This window comes from Aquarana catesbeiana, linkage group LG01, assembly GCF_042186555.1.
Source record: "Aquarana catesbeiana isolate 2022-GZ linkage group LG01, ASM4218655v1, whole genome shotgun sequence".
Lineage (NCBI taxonomy): Eukaryota > Metazoa > Chordata > Amphibia > Anura > Ranidae > Aquarana > Aquarana catesbeiana.
This window is the reverse complement of record NC_133324.1, coordinates 919,034,087-919,052,200: the sequence shown is the minus strand read 5'-3', so window position 1 is coordinate 919,052,200 and position 18,114 is coordinate 919,034,087. Positions and strand designations below refer to the sequence as shown.

The 18,114-nt window shown below is 44.0% G+C and overlaps 1 protein-coding gene across 3 annotated transcripts in view; it reads right to left on the bottom strand.

The window, feature by feature from the left end:
• LZTS3 (leucine zipper tumor suppressor family member 3) overlaps positions 1-18,114 on the bottom strand; it is a 154,448-nt gene that overhangs the window by 37,966 nt on the left and 98,368 nt on the right. The window contains exon 1 of one of the 3 annotated variants that reach the window (XM_073611020.1): positions 3,916-4,047. The exons of the other annotated variants lie outside the window; for them this stretch is intronic. The gene's annotated coding sequence lies outside the window, so the exon portion shown is untranslated. Of the gene's footprint in view, positions 1-3,915; positions 4,048-18,114 lie in introns of those variants that run through there. 3 annotated transcript variants of the gene reach the window in all.

Here is an 18,114-nt window from a genome sequence, read left to right as displayed (position 1 = left end):
TAAACACAGCAAATACATACAACAAATTACACCCCAAAATACATTCTGCTATTCTTCCCGAGTATGGTGATAGCACATGTGTGAGACTTTTACACAGCCTGGTCACATACAAAGGCCCAACATTGAAGTAGCACCTTCAGGCGTTCTACAAGCATAAATGACACATCTCATTGCTCAACCACCTAATACACTTTTGAAGGTCCTGGAGCACCAGGACAATGGAATTGCCCACAAAATGACCCCGTTTTGGAAAACAAACACCTCAACGTATAATCTATGAGGCATAATGAGTCTTTTGAATGGTTCATTTTTTCCAGAAGCTTTTGGAAAAATGTGTAAAAAAAATGAAAACACATTTTTTCTTACACAAAGTTGTCAATTTATAAGATATTTCTAACACATAGCATGTATATAGCAAAAAATACACCCCAAAATACATTCTGCTACTCCTCCTGAGTATGGCGATATGGCGATACCATATGTGAGACTTTTACACAGCCTTGCCACATACAGAGGCCCAACATTGAAGTAGTACCTTCAGGCGTTCTAGGAGCATAAATTTCTACCCATCACAATTTTGAAGGTCCTTGAGCACCAGGACAGTGAAATTACCCACAAAATGACCCCATCTTGGAAAGAAAACACCCCAACATATATTCTATGAGGCACGGGCTGCAGATAGGTACTCGGGTACTCTGATGGGCTGCAGATAGATACTCGGGTAACTTGATGAGGTGCAGACAGGTCTCTCATGGGATGGTGACAGGCACTCAGGTACTCTGATGGCCTGTTGACAGGTGCTCAGGTACTCTGATGGGCTACAGATAGGTACTCAGGGACTCTGATGGGCTGGTGACTGGTATTCGTGTACTCTGAAGGGTGGTGACAGGTACTCGGTACTCATATGAACTGTGACAGGTACTCAGGTACTCAGATGGACTGTGACAGGTACTCGGGTACTCAGAAGAGCTGTGACAGGTACTCAGATGAACTGTGACAGGTACTCAGGTACTCAGATGGACTGTGACAGGTACTCAGATACACTGTGACAGATACTCAGGTACTCTGGCACTCATATGGACTGTGACAGGTACTCAGGTACTTGGATGAACTGTGACAGGTACTCGGGTACTCACATGGACTGTGACAGGTACTGGGGTACTCAGATGAACTGTGACAGGTACTTGGGTACTCAGATGGACTGTGACAGGTACTCGGGTACTCAGATGGACTGTGACAGGTACTCGGGTACTCAGATGAACTGTGACAGGTACTCGGATGAACTGTGACAAGTACTCAGTTGGACTGTGTGTGACAGGTACTCAGATGAACTGTGACAGGTACTTTAATGGGTGGTGACAGGTCCTCTTTATTGGGGAGACAATCAGTGCGTGTTGGTGTACACTGTAAGCAGTAACGAGATGTTACTGCAATCTCCTTCTCATGTGTGTGAGGAGGAGAACCTGGTAACATCTCGTTACCGCTCTATGTTTACATTTAGTGATCGGCTGTGAAAGGATCACAGCCGATCACATGGTAAACAGCCACTGGCCAATGGCTGTTTACCAGTGTAGGTGACGAGCAATGTTCCCGGGAACACGCCGCCACCGACGTGCATGCGCAGTGCACTCGCGCGTATGCGCCGTGCAAAGTGGGGTGGTACCATCTGTGATCGGCCATGACTTCATCACAGCCAATCACGTGGTAAACAGCCATGCCCAATTCCTGTTCACCCCCCTCGGTGGCGAGCGGTTTCTCCGTGACACGCCACCATAGAAGGTACAGGGCTGCGCGCACACGATCATGCGCATGCCCTGTTTAAATGGACGGACGTCATATGACACCCGTCCAGAACAAGAGCCGCGCCACCTGGCCATTATATGACGGCCGGGGGGCGGCAAGCGGTTAGGATAAAAAAAACTTCTGCCTTTATAACCCCTTTAAGGTCTGGAGACTGGCTAGGTCACTCCATGACCTTAATGTACTTCTTCTTGAGCCGCTCCTTTGTTGCCTTGTATGTTTTGGGTCATTGTCATGTTGGGAGACCCATCCACGACCCATCTTCAGTGTTCTGGCTGTGGGAAGAAGGTTCTCATCCAAGATTTTACAAGACATGGCCCCGTCGATTTACCTCTCAATGTGGCAAAGTGGGCCTGTACCTTTAGCAGAGGAACAGCCTCAAAGCATAATGTTTCCACCTTCGTGCTTGACTGTAGGGATGGTGTTCTTCGGGTCATAGTCAGCATTTTTCTTCTTCCAAACACGGCGAGCTGAGTTAATGCCTAAGAGCTCAATTTTGGTCTCATCTGACCACAGTACTTTCTCCCAATCCTTCTCTGAATCATTTAGATGTTCATTGGCAAGCATCAGATGGGCCTGTGCATGTGCCTTCTTGAGGACCGAGTTCTGGATAAGATTTTGGGCCCAGACTACCGCAATCCTCTGTGTTACATTTACACACTTGCATCAACGTGCAATCTGTTGAAGTAACCTGTACATTTTAAATTAAAAAAGTAGCAAAACCGTCATCAAAGTGGGAAAAAAAATCATTATCCATGTCACCTTTCACTGAAAACAATGCATTAAAGGAATAAATAAAGGAAAGCTGTCATAGAAATATAGGGCCTACCATAAGTTTCCCACTTCTGAAAATGCTAATTGCTGTCTCTGTGTCATGGATGGGGTACAGAGGGTCCAAGGAGGAGGGTGGCCAGACGATGCACAATGCATGGGATGATGAGATCACACCAAGAAAGCTAGTAACCACCTTGTTCAGAACAAGTTCTGGAAGTATTGATTAGTTCCATGCCACTTAACCTGACTAGTGCAGGCAGGGTCTATATAACCTATTAGTCAGTCCCTAGATGGTTTCATAAGGTCAGGACATGCCATTTTGTACCTGCATGCAACTCATAGTTTGTACTATCAGAAGCAATAACTCTCATCTCCCCACAACTTATATTTTGGATCGTATGAAAAATGAAAAATATTTGCTCTGATCTTCAGTAGTGAGAAATGATCTCAGACAGTGTGATGCCTGATGTGGGATGTCTTTTCTCTCCTTTCTTGCAATCGCCAAGTCTTGGAACAGCGCGGTGTTAATTCTTCAAATTTCAGGCCTGCTAGATGCTTATTCAGATTCTGTAACCACTACCCCTTATAAGAATTAGGAACATATCTGTAATATTATCATCCTGTTTTCTCTATCTGTTACATTTATCTGTTATCTGTTACATCTCTCACTGTTAGAAGGACGCATGGTTGAGTCAACATGGGTCAGCTGACCCGTCTACGTGGAGGGTTTCACCTGGTGGGACAGACCAACAGTGTCCCCATAACTGCTCTCTTTCCCTTGCTGGATGATGAACTATACTGCTGGAGGACTAGGCTCCAGCGCAGCAATTTCCATTGTCCCCAATGAATCGTTGGGGAAGGCACTGCATCAGAATAGTCATAAACTGCATGCTATGATCAGTAAGCATTTTATGGGGAAAAATGACCTGTGCAATGGTGGTCACCAGGGGTGGCTCCCAACTGCATCAGAACAGTGTCATTGGATGACACCAGTTCGGATGTTGTGCATCCGCTACCCTTAGTCTGTTGTGTTATTCACAAAGCACAACGCAAACCTCATCTCTGCGCTTTATGAATGCCACAACCGAATGGGGGTGCTGGAAGCACAACACTGGGACTGGTGAGGATCATCATAGACACTGTTCCAAATGCAGCGGGAGCTAGAAGTGTGGCTCCCCGCTGTATATATCAGGAACTCTAAGTGGAGCTTAGAGAACATTTAAAGTAATAAAACAACATTACAGTGTAAACGTGAAAATTAGTAATTAAAAAGAAATGATAAAAATAGCTTTGCCTAGAGTTGGGTTTTAAGCAAGTAGAGATCACATCTCTCCCTGGTACCTTTCAGTTCTCCTCAGCTCCCAATTGGACAGAGGGTGGCTCGTCTTCAGACTTTGCTATCAACAAGATGTCCAGAAGTTCAGGATAGGATGATCCAACAACAAGGTTACCATGTTCCTGTTTGCTTAAAGTGTATCTAGACCCAAAACAAAAAAAAATAAATAGATTGCAGCTTACTGGTCCTTGGTGTGGTGACTGCATTTATTTTCTATTTTCAAACTTGTTTTGCTTTATTTTCACTTGGCAATCCTGAAAATAACACACTTCCTGTCCCTGGGTGGCTATGTCAACCCCACTGTATCTATGGAGGGAGCCATGGTTTTCACCATAGGTTGCTCTCCTGATATGTACTACAAACATATCCATATCTAATCATCTTTATTACATGCATATCTCCCAACTTTCTGAGATGGGAATGAAGGACACCTATTAGCAAAATTATGCAGGTATAGGACATGCCCCCTGTCACTTCCCCTTAAAGGAGAATTGTACAAAAGATATTGATTGGTTAAACCCAAAAGTGCTTTTTTACCACTACTAATTCCCGTTATATTGGCTTGTGAAATTTACAAATGTAGCAATTTAGAAATCAGATGAAAGGTTTAGCTCTGGGAAACACGTTTTGAAAGATAAATAGTGCATTTTATATACAACTATATAGATCAGACCAGAATGAGGGACCAATGAGTAGCTCTGAGGGACAGAGGGACATTGTTCCAAATCAGGGACAGTCCTTCGAAATCAGAAACAGTTGGGAGCTATGTTACATGGGCGCAAAGGAAATTGGCAGATTACACAAGATAGCTAGGAAGGACAAGGGAAGGGACAAGCACACCTTTCTGGCAAGGTCTTCAGGTATTTTCTGAAATAGTTCTTTGCTTGAAAAAATGAAAATCAATGCAGCCACCACATCTAAGGACTGTAAGCTGCAATATATTACATTTTTGTTTTTGGATTTAGTTATCCAAGTGATCTAAGCCAAAAAACAAATGTAATATTTAGCAGTTTCCCAGTTTTTAGTTGTGACAATAGCGAGGTCTGACGAACTCCAAACCGTGTGGAGAGACTGCAGGAGTTGTACTGAGCGGTGTCACCTCATTTTCTCCAAAATTCACAAGTTTGTAACAAAACTGTTAGATTTCAATCTCATGTCTGTGGTATGTATGCATGGAAAGTGACACATTTAAAAAAAAACAGCCCAGATTAAAGTAGTATGTAACCCTGCATTTAAAAACACTCTATATGATCACATTAATGCCGCGTACACACGATCGCACATTCCGACAACAAAATCCATGTTTTCTTTCCGACGGATGTTGGCTCAAACTTGTCTTGCATACACACGGTCACACAAATGTTGTCGGAAATTCCGAACGACAAGAACGCGGTGACGTACAACACGTATGACGAGCTGAGAAAAAGGAAGTTCAATAGCCAGTGCGGCTCTTCTGCTTGATTCCGAGCATGTGTGGAATTTTGTGCATCGTAATTGTGTACAGATGATCGGAATTTACGACAACAGATTTTGTTGTCGGAAAATTTGAGATCCAGATCTCAAATTTTGTTTGTCGGAAATTCCGAAGAAAAATGTCCGATGGAGCCTACACACGGTCAGAATTTCCGACAACAAGCTCCCACCGAACATTTGTTGTCGAAAATTCCAACCGTGTGTACGCGGCATAAAAGTTCAACAAAGGTATTTTTGCAAGTAGAGCAAAAAGTTGGGGGAGAGTACCCCCAAAGAATTTTTAGTGATGGGTGGAGCTGTTAATGAGAACTTTGCTGCATTGTCCTTTTTCTAATTGTTCAAGTCCTAATAAAGTTTGACATAAACAATTGTTTACCATTTGGGGATTGCATTTAAAGAGGAAGTAAACCCTGATAGGTTTTACTTCCTCTTTATTCCCCTGCAAATTAAAAGCATAATGGGCTAGTATGCATCGCATACTAGCCCATTAAGTGCCACTTACCTGCAAACGAAGCCTGCGATGTCTGCGCTGGTGGGCGCGTGTCCATCTTCACCCCTCTTTCTTCCGGGGCCTTATTATAGGCTTACCTGTAGGTAAAAGTGGTCTGTAAGGGTTTACCTACTGTCCTTTGGAAGTACTCTCTCCCAACTTTTTGCGCTTATCGCCTCTTGGGTATGCTGACCGACACTATATATTGGTGTAGTAATGGATCTTTAAACTTACCCTCCCTTCATTTGTGGAGCCACGTGACATGATGATACTTTATTTTGCCTACAGTATATATGCTAAATGTATCTTTTTTCGTTTGCATCCATTTGATGCTCCTTCTGCAATGCTCTGCCCATCTTCTGGATGGGGAACACACACACACATTCTAAGCCATGATCTTTGGAAAAGATGTTCCATGAGCATTTGCACAGAGTTTGTTTTGTACATGTGTGTTACAGCATCATATACACCAGGGATATGCAATTAGCGGACCTCCAGCTCTTGCAGAACTACAAGTCCCATGAGTCATAGCAAGACTCTGACAGCCACAATCATGACACCCATGATTGTGGCTGTCAGAGTCTTGATGTGTATATCAGGCAGAGGCATGATGGGACTTGTAGTTTTTCAAGAGCTGGATGTCCGCTAATTGCATATCCCTGATATACACAAACTTGCCAAAGGGACCCCGTTCAGCTTTCAGGCTGCTGCGATGTTCCTCGTCGCTCTGGTGCCATTGTTGGCATCTTTGGCTATCTTGATTGTACATACAAATTAATTCATCCTAACAACCAGCAGATGCCATGATTGTACACTGAGCTGTACATGCGCAGCTCATTGTACATTTATCGATAACCCCCAGACAGGAAATTTATAGGCCCCCCTTACTTGTTCAGAGGCTGCCTGCCCTGTTTCCAATTCCAGTAGCACACTGACAAATTCAGGCTCAGTCTAGGTGTCTTTTTAGAGCTTATTGCAGACCTAAACAAATCCATTGAAGAGGGTAGAGTGTAAAAGATACCCAAAGGCACTTACAAAAATCCAGGAGGACAGCTCGCTGAAAAGTCCTTGTTCCAGCAGTACTAGGCCCTAAAGTAGCAGCCACAAAATGATGCTGAATAAAGAGGGGACATCCAGTCAATTGGAGACTCAATGACAGCAGTCACAGTCCTTATGCAACAACCTCTGGTGTCTCTTCCTCAAGTGATCAGTTCTGTACCTGGAGTTTTAAGTAAAGGGCACCCACCCCCCCAGCCTATCTTCCACAGATAAGTTTCCTTCAGCAAAGTCCTTTGAAGTAGAACTATAAGCAAAACTTTTTTTTTTCTTTTTGGATAGACTAAGGGAGGGTTATAATTCCTGTCGGTTTATTTTTTTTGCCATCTGGGCCCTATTTTAGGAGACTTACCTTCACTTCCTGTCCCATAGCCAAAACAGGAAGGGAGAGGAAATCCCTGAAAATTAAGGTAATGCCTTGGGGACCCCCTGGCCATCAGAACTAGTCTCCCCATTGAAAGATTTCCCCTCCATTACTTTTCTGTTGACAACCCCAAATTTGGGATTTCCATTTCTTTTCACTTTTATTGATAATGGTAAATAGGATAAAAAGCGAGGATGAATCTCCCTAATGGGGGCACAGACAGCAATAAAAACTGACAGCTATTCTAATTCCTCTCCAATCTGTCTAAAACTAAAGACAAAACTTTGCCTTTAGTTGTACTTTAAGTCCAGCTTCTTTCAGGCCCTGTGCCATAACACCTGATGAGGCTTAGTGCATACCTCGCGAGTGGCAATTGTCCCTGATTTCGAGGGACTGTCCCTCATTCAAAACAATGTCCCTCTGTCCCTCTTTCCTCCTTATTTGTCCCTCATTTTGGTCTGAGCTATATAAAATGCCCTACTTATCTATCAAAAAGGGTGTTAAACCTTTCATCTAATTTCTAAATTGCTGCATTTATGAATTCCAAAAGCCAGTATAAAGGAATAGTAGTGGTTTAACCAATCATTTTTTTGTACAATTCTCCTTCAAGGGGGGCGTGGCAGGGGGTGTGTCCAATGCCTACATACTTTTACTAACAGGTGTCCTTCAATCCCATTTCCGAAAGTTGGGAGGTATGTTAGGAGCAGTAAAAATCTCTGGAACACACACACACACATATGCTCCCCCCTCCCGAGGGAAATGAACCAGGAATAGAGAGCTCTGATCAGATCCTCCCAAAAAATTATGTCTTTTAAATATCTCCACCCCATACATACCTTCTGGGTCAGCCTACTAGGAATTGGCTAAGGTCAGATAACTATTCATAACCCTGGGATTGATCCTCCCACATTATTTCTGGAGCATTCTTCCAGAGGCAGGCAAAAGCAATCAGCCAAGTTTAGAGATAAACCTGATCAGTCCTAAAAAGTAAATTGCAGCTCTGCCAGTTACAGCAAAGCCATATACTAACCAGTGGTGGCTTGCCTATAGGGAGCGCAGAGGCGTCGTTCCCTCCCAAAGCTACTCATCATAAAAAAAATAATAAATACTGGCCCTTTGTGCGGTGTGTGTGCGGGACTCCGGACACACAGGTGTATGGGAAGAATGACGTGCTGCAATCACTGAAAAAAATGTTTTTTTTTTAAATAATGGCCCTTTAAGTGTGTGCAGGGTGCCGGACACACAGCTGCTATGGGAAGCATGACATGTTTGCAATCACGTGATTGCAAACAAGAAGCTCTATTGGCTTCCTTTAGAAAGTCCTCAGGGCAAAGAGCTCTGCGCCCTGAACATTCCCTCTATAGCATTGTTCCATGTCTTTACTTCCGGTTTCTCTGACTCATCCTGGCAGTTCAAAGGTGGGAAGACAGGCGACTTGCTGTGTGACTTTCTGTGAGAGCTGTGAGTACGAGGGCGGGAGGGGGGACATCTGTTGTAAAGGGGGCTCTGATGGTGACATCTGCTGTACAGGCACAGTGAGTCTGCAATTGATAGGCACAGTGAGGCTGCAATTGATGGGCACAGTGAGGCTGCAATTGATGGGCACAGTGAGGCTGCAAATGATGGGCACAGTAAGGCTGCATATGACGGGCACAGTGAAGCTGCATTTGATTGGCAAAGTGAGGCTGAAATTGATGGGCACAGTAAGGCTGCAATTGATGGGCACAGTGAGGCTGCAATTGATGGGCACAATGAGGCTGCATATGACGGGCACAGTGAGGCTGCATTTGAGGGGCACAGTGAGGCTGCATATGACGGGCACAGTGAGGCTGCATTTGAGGGGCACAGTGAGGATGCAATTGATGGGCACAGTGAGACTGCATATGACGGGCACGGTGAGGCTGCATTTGATGGGCATAGCTTTATCTAGCAGTAATGATACATGATCACCTGATAAATGGCTATTTACAGTCCAGCATTACTAACAGTTTCAGTTTGTTTGAGCCCCCCAAAATTTTTTTCAGCACCAGCCGCCACTGATATTAACATTAGCCAGCCCAGGGCACTACTTCCATTTAGAAAAATCATGGCTGGCAAGCAGATTCTATTTTGGTTTTTTTGCACAGGAAATATGGATTATCTTTTCTGCAATAAAAACCTACCTGCTTACTGTGTTTATCAAATAGGATGTTAGATCTATTTTAGGTCAAACCTGCACGGAAAAAACTGATATTGTAATCTGACTGGTTACTCTAGGTTACTCTTTTTTATAAATAAGATCCTTTATGTCTGTTTAAAAAAATAATTGTTGTATGATAATGGAATTATGGTATTAGAAGGTGACTTGTCTGTCATTGTCTGTGTTACCATGACAACCACCAAGCCCGTGAACAGTGAAATCTCATGTGAACACTTGATTACACTCAACTGCTAGACATTCACTGTATGCACAGCCCCAGCAAAGCTAAATCCCAAGGATTATTATACTTTTTGCATGGGTTCTAGTAAATGCTGAATCAATTGCTGGCTTAGATTTTCATTTCTTGGAAGAGTTTGTATGAACACACGATCAGTCTCTTCTCCCCTCAGAGAACCGGGATCTATGTGTTTACACACACAGATACCGATTCTCGCTGTGTCACAAGCGATCGCGGGAGCCCGGCAGTCATCGCGCCCGCCGGGCACTCGCATTGGCTCTGGGGGCTAGCAGCCAGCACGCACACGCCCCTAGTGGCCACAGGGCGAAGCGACGTAACATAACGTCCTTTCGCCCAGCCGTGCCATTCTGCGGCAGTAAAACAGAGGCGGCTGGTCGGCAAGTGGTAAAGAGGAACTTCACCCATATCTAACTTTTTTTTTTCAGTTTTATACCCTGGTAGATGTTTCTGTGATGAAATATAAAACACATACTCCATGATTCTGACCCCCAAACTCCACCTTCTCCTAAGATTATCCTTACTGTTTTTTCTCACCCAAGCTGGTGTTAGACACACTCCTTATAAAACATAGGAGGGAGAGACGGCCCCCTCTCTCCCTGCTTCTTTTTTTCTCTCCTCTTCTCTTCTCCTCCCTCTCCTCCTCCTCTCTCCTCTCTCTCTCTCTTCTCCTTCCTTTCCCCTTCTCCCACTTTTGACATATAGAGACCCCTTTCCACAGAATAACCACAACACCAGACATGACTCTATGCCACCCCTTTCCGTGCTCTACCATGATCTTCTCTAAATGTAGGCGTACCCTAACCTTTACTTAAAACAGCTTCATACCGCACCCTCTTATTGTATGTGTACTCCTAATGACACCGTTACAGCCGGACTTGATAGGCCTGCAAGTGGGATTGGCTACCTCGTTACCACTCCAAGCTTAGCCTCTGGCCTATGAGCCCTGAGGTTTAAGCACTTTTAAACACACTCATCTGTAGCCTGCAGGGCCATCTTTAATATTGATTGGACCTTGGGCAAACATTTTCTTGGAATCTCCCGAATCAACAATTTGCGGGCAGTGCAGGCTCAAGGGGACGTTGCCTTGGGCCCCACAACAATGACTGGGCCTGGGGCAGCTGCCCCTTTTGCCCTGTGTTAAAGACGGCCCTGGTAGCCTGGGTGACCCTGAGACCCGGTGTTTCTCTTCTATAGAGTTTTACGTTGTACACTGGATTGTAACATGACAGTTTGTTACTCCCGCCATGTATTTCGAACCTTTTCTGATTATATCTGTATATATCTGTGTGTATATCTGTTTGCCTGTTGAGATACTATTTTTATTTTTTATTTATTTATAAAAACTTTTGTGTAAAAAAAAAAAACATATATATACTCCTAGGTCAATGTTCTTTATTGTCGCTGATCTGGCAGCACGTCCTAGGTTTAGCCTCGAGCACATACTATTTTTATTTTTTATTTTTTATTTATAAAAACTTTTGTGTAAAAAAAAAATATATATACATACTCCTAGGTCAATGTTCTTTATTGTCGCTGATCTGGCAGCACGTCCTAGGTTTAGCCTCAAGCACATGGGGCCTGTATTAAAAAAAATAAAAGTCAGCAGCTACAACCCCCTGTAGCTGCTGACTTTTAATAAAAGGATACTCACCTGTTCAGGGATCCAGCATCCTCCTCACCCGAACCACTTCTCCGTTTTTCAGGTCCCCGGCAGCGGCATGTTTACTGTGGGCAGCCGTTTGTGATTCCTTGTAATTTTACAGCCAGCTGCCCACTGTGCATGTGAATGGCCCCACAGCCTTCTGGGACCTGTGATGTGTCCCAGAAGGTTGCAGGGGAGGGGGGAGAACTTTGGTTGGATCACCGTGGCAATCTGACCGGAAGAGGGAGCGGGTACCACTCAAAACCAGTTGCCCATTCCCTCTCCCCCCTAAAAAAGTGCCAAAAATAGAAGAGGAGAGGGGGGAGGAAGGCATAAAGCGTAACTTCCTTTTTATGTGACAGCTTTTTCAGTGTTTATTAGGACAGAGTCCAAATAGTAAGATAGGATGGCCTAGCATCTTGACATACTGCTCAGAAAAGAAGAGCATACAAATTAAAAAAGAATAAAATGAATAATAATAATAAACTAATAGCAACGAATGCACTTTTATACCTTTCCAAAAGTGGATATTCAGATTACTACACATTCCCATTAGTGACTGTTAGTTCTCCAGCCAATACTTTTTTGTCTAGTGCTAAATGTTGTAATCTATAAAGGTTTTTCTGCCTCCTTGATGGAAAGATTAATTCCCACTTTCTTTCCTTGGACAGAAAATAAGGAAAACATAATTTGGGGATATTTGCCATAGCGTCAACTGTCAAAGACATGGGTTCTTCTTACTTTGGGGAGAAACAGAAAGTAAGAAGACATTTGCTCAACAAGGACACAAAAAACAAGCAGTAAGACCCCACAGAGAATTTTATCCTTCCCCAACCTATCCAAAAAGAGGAAAAACGTTTGGCTGGAGTTCTACCTTAAAGTGGTTTTAAACCCAAAAAATCTGAATTAAACTGAACATTGTATCCAAGGTTTTTTTTTCTCAGGGAATAGGTGCAGGAACTCCCCCCTACCTACCCCCGAGCACCGTCCCTTGGTTCCACCCCATACCCACTTCTCAGTACCGCCCCAGAGCCAAGTATTATTTTGTGGTGCTAAGTAATTTGTATGGAATTTGTTAATGATCCCCTGCAGCCAAGAGCAATAGAACCCCCCCAGCAACCATAGATTCTACCAGCAACAATAGACCCCCAGAAGAAACAACAGATCACCCAGCAGCTAGCATCAATAGACTCTCCAGCAGCCAGCAACAATAGACCCCTCCCTCAACAGTAGATCCCTCCCAGCAACAATTGACCCCCAGCAACAATAGACTTTGCTAGCAAAAATAAACCACCACGCAAAAATAGATCCCCTCCACCAACAACAGATTCCCCAGCAGCCAACATCAATAGACCCTTCAGCACACCCCAGCACCCCTTGCCACTACATACATTTAATGCTGGAGGTACCACAACTGGAATTTAAAGCCCAACTCCAGCCTCACACCTCATTAGACACAGTGCACACTGCATGAAGGAGTTCAGATTTCATAATTAACCTATCCTAGAGTAGGGCTTTAAGAATATAGAACGTTGTTATCAGTCAATAAACAAAAGTGTCACAGGCTAGGGGCTAGGAGCTAACGACTTTCATGCCTGCCTAAACTGATGGGGCTTAGACACGGGGGTCTGCCTGCTGTACCACCTTATCGACAGCCTTGTGGCTAAGTCTGACTGATCACTGCAAGTCTGATTACTTCTGTTGAGCAGAACGGCAGCAGGGACACTGACTAGACATTTTGACAGAATGCTCTGGGGAAAGGGGGGTGTTTGGACCCCCCTGACCCCCCCTTATTTACGCCCCTGGTCACACCTAGTAGGATACTGAGAACAATGAGTGTTTCTGTTGAAACGTGGTGGCAGCAATTGTTGTGTGTAAAGGGCTAACTGGGGTATTAACCAACCCCAGTGATGATCATTCTCTGTCTGCTGGCACGTAGATTGTTGGCTCACAGGCTAGAAAATCTTGGTGCGGGGTGAGACTGAGAGTGTCATCTTCACACACTGGTGGCAGCAGCGGGATCTGAGATGCTGGTTGTGCTGTTTTTTTACTTGTATTCTCTCCCTGTTAGAATAGAAATCTCAGCCCAGTGGCTGTAAGACCCACAAATATATTTGCTGCAAAAAAAAACAATACAAAATACAAAATTATTGACATGTTATGCTGCTATTTGTTATTCTGAATGCATTTTTGGAACTGGTCTTGGCTGTTCATACACAGATCTACACCATGCTTCCTCCTCTGCTTGGCAACATAAGACCAGCAAAACAAAACACACAACAACCAGCAAAAAAGACTAACATTAATAGGGGTTGGGAACGCAAGGATGACAGCATAAAAACATGTAGTATACTGAAACATTTTTATTTCAAACCCATCAAGAGGTACAAGGGGTGACTGGATTAAGGTAAAGCAAAGACATGTACTGAAAAGGACCCTTGTAGGACACCCTTGTAGCAGGTTGCTAAACTGGTTCATGTGCTGAGCACCACAGTCTGATTTTTAATGATGGCGGATCTGACGCCCCAGTAACAGATCCTTTGGGTTCACAACTTTCTCACACATATCATTACATTTATCCCAGGTATAGGCCATAGGGGGTCCCGCAAACACCCAAAGGCCCAGGAGACATGGGAGCCCAGGTGTGCCAAATAAGTGCCACCACCAAGCAAGCAGACTCTTCTCCACTAGGCCACCACTGAATCCTGACCAGAACTGGTTTTAATACCTTTTCCATTTTTGCAAAGCATTTGGTGAACTTAGCAACAACACACAAATGTAAAAAAGTAATATTTCATAAATCCAAAGATATGGTAATAGCACAAAAGCACTCTTAAAACATTTTTATAAGATACAGGTGACCAAAGGTGCAGCACCGGTGTGCACATGCGCATGTTCGCAGAACAAGGGTTACTGCTAGTCTGTTTTGTGGGCACGAAAGTTTCTGCAAGCGTCAGATTTTCCATGGGCACAATGTGTAAGCACACTACTTTTCACAGGCATGCTAATTCGTAAGGTCATGTAACATCACGTGGCTGCGGTGTGAACCTATGTGCGTCACAAGGTGTATTGGGGTGCTATTCAGAATGAAAAGACCATCCATTCCTTTAGGGCCTGGGATAAAAGAATGAAGAGCGCTTCTGGATAGCAGCATCTGACCAGAGGAGGTGTCCCCAAATGAGCAAGTGTAAATCTGGCAGGTAAACGTCATTTCAGGGCACTGAGGCAGCACTTCAAGAGGAAAGCCACAACTCTAAGATAACGGATAAAAAGAAGGTGCCTCTAAGTGCAGAACCACTAAAACTTTTATTGCCAAGGGATAAAAAAACACTTACTAAAGGGCTGAAGTTAAAAGACTCATCATATGTGAGGGAAAGTCCAGCAGTGTTGGCAGTCCTGGAAGGGTCCAAATCGATGCGGAGCATCTGATAGGCTCCTTCTTCATGCCAATGGAGTCCATCTGCATGAAGAAGGAGCCTATCAGATGCTCTGAAAGGCACCCCGCCTATTTGACGTGACTTCCCGGCCTGAACGTTCCACGCTGGTTCCAGGCGCACTTCCGCTGACGTCATCCGTGAGTCCAGCATTTCACGCTGGTTCCTAGCAGCACGGCAGTCATCTCACTGGTCTCCCCTTCTGCGGCTTCCCTCTGCTGGAGGGCTGGGGCATCTAACACACTGCCGCGATTTGGACCCTTCCAGCATTGCCACCACTGCTGGACTTTCCCTCACATATGGTGAGTCTTTTAACTTTAGCCCTTTAATAAGTGTTTTTTATTCTTTGGCAATAAAAGTTTTAGTGGTTCTGCACTTAGAGGCGCCTTCTATTTTATCCTTTCCCTTTTGGGCCTGTTCACTCCAGAATGAATGGCATCATATCAATGCAATTAACATGTGTTGCCGCGGTTACTATAACAATTTTCCAATACTTTTTTATTTAAATAAACATGGTGAAGATATTTGTTCTAAACGGGGCTTTTTTTTCTCAGAGAATAGGTTCAGGAACTCCCCTTTTCAAGTCATCTCTTGTCTTTGCCCCCTATCCACCTCTGAGCACCGTCCCTTGGTTCCATCCCCTACCCACCTTCGTATACGGCCCTTTTTAGAGAATACATAACCAAGTATCACTTTGTGGTGCTAAGTAATTTGTATAGATTTTGTTAATAAGCATTAAGATATACACCCTTCTTTCAACAATAGATGCTCCCTTTCAACAATAGACCCCCCCGCAACAAAATGACCCTCCAGTAACAAAAGATCCACCCTAGTAACAACAGATCCACCCCAGCAACAATAGACCCCTGTCAGCAACAACAGATCTCCCAGCAGCCAGCATTAATAGACCCTCCAGCAGCCAGCAACAATAAATCCCCCTCTCATCAATAGATCCCTCCCAGCAACGATAGATCCCCCAGCAGCCAGCATCAATAGACACTCCAGCAGCCAACGATACACCCTTCCCTCAACAGTAGATCCCTCCCATCAACAATAGATCTCCCAGCCCCCAGCACCCTTTGCCATTACATACATTCAGTGCAGGAGGTGCCGGGACTGCGTTCCCCCATGTTCCCGCTGAAAAAAAAGCCCTGGTTCTAAATAATACTATATGTACGGTATATATATATATATATATATATATATATATATATATATATATATATATATATATATATATATATATATATATATATATTTGCCAATATTATAAACACGTTCTATCTATGTATAATGAGTGATGATGTAGGTATATAGGGGCAGCCATATTTGCTTATTACATACACAGGCTGTAAACTATTTACAAAATGACACTAATGCACACACGGTGGGACTTTTCGTCTACAAAAGTCCGACGGACGCCGACGGACTAAAGCTGGCTGACAATCCGATTGTGTGTGGGCTTCCCCGGACTTTCAGCGGACTTTTCCAGCCTCAAATCTGACGGACTTTAGATTTGAAACATGCTTCAAATCTTTACGTTGTAACTCCGCCGGACCCAGAAATCCGCTCGTCTGTGTGCTAGTCTGACGGGCAAAAACCCACGCTAGGGCAGCTATTGGCTACTGGCTATCAACTTCCTTATTTTAGTCCGGTGTACGTCATCACGTACAAATCCGTCAGACTTTTGTGTGATCATATGTAGGCAAGTCCGCTCGTAAGAAAGTCTGCCGCAAGTCCGCCAAAAGTCCGCCAAAAGTCTGTCAAAAGTCTGTCGGACAGGCTGTCGGACTTTTGCAGACGAAAAGTCCGACCGTGTGTACGCGGCATAAAGCACATACATTTAGCACAGTGTTCTCTTTGCTGGAGGCTCTGGCATGAGGAAGCAAAACCCTGCCTCTACCAAGACGGCCCCATAAAGGCACACCGGGACACAGTGTAGCATAAGGCAGGATAAGATAGTATTGGGGAGAGACCAGCTGCAGTGAGATCATAGGCAATACTAATGAGTAGTTCTTTGCCCTCTGCTTTCTTTTTTTGGACTTAGCATCTAGAGTTCAGACCCAATCCTGGCCATAGCAAATGAAGTCCAATGCTTCTACCTGAACGGTCCAAGCATCACCGCAGCAGGCTGCCCATTTCTTTAATCTATTGTACAGTATTGGGGAGCAATAAAAGGTTTTTTAAAAGTAGGGGCATATTTATAAAGCAGTGGATTTAACAGTCATCAAACATTCACTAGTGGTGAATCAGTCATTGTATGTTAATATCTATTCAACCTGCAGTGAATGTTTTGGTGAATGCCACATTCCCTACCTTATATATATGCTTCTAAGACAATACTAATGCCGCGTACACAGGGTTGGACTTTTCGTCTACAAAAGTCCGACGGACAAAATACGGCTGACAATACGATCGTGTGTGGGCTTCCCCGGACTTTCAGCGGACTTTTCCAGCCGCAAATCTGACGGACTTTAGATTTGAAACATGCTTCAAATCTTTACGTCGTAACTACGCCGGACCCAGAAATCCGCTCGTCTGTGTGCTAGTCCGACGGACAAAAACCCACGCTAGGGCAGCTATTGGCTACTGGCTATCAACTTCCTTATTTTAGTCCGGTGTACATCATCACGTACGAATCCGTCGGACTTTTGTGTGATCGTATGTAGGCAAGTCCGTTCATTAGAAAGTCTGCCGCAAGTCCGCCAAAAGTCTGCCAAAAGTCCGCCAAAAGTCTGTCGGACTTTTGTAGCCGAAAAGTCCGACCGTGTGTACGCGGCATAAGAACTCAGTATTTAAAGTATATGTAAAGCAGATATATAACAGGTCCCATTTCATTCAGTTATGTATTCAATACAAACAACTATTTTAAATATTTTAAATATTATGTATCTTAAATAGTACATTAAAGCCTTGTTAAACACCCTATACTTTAGACTAGCAGAAGGAGGGGCTACACTGTTAGCCAATCAGTCTTTGCTGTGTATCATTAAAATGGAACACACTAATTGGAGGAGACAGCATAACAATGACCCTACTGCAATTCCTTTATTCACCAATCACAGCCTTGACCAACCCATCTTGCTTTTACTGCAGCAGAGAATGTTTGGTCAGGGTCTGGCTATGGTGTCTGACAAGGCTGTCTTGGTTAGTCAATTGGTTGAACACAATTAGGATTCATTTGGTAGCTAAGATAGGTCACACGTAGGATAATTGGCATTTTTGCCACCCCCTCCTTCCCCCAAAAACATTCAAAAGCCAGTACGATCTCCAGCATGTTACCATGAAAACTAACATACAATCCACC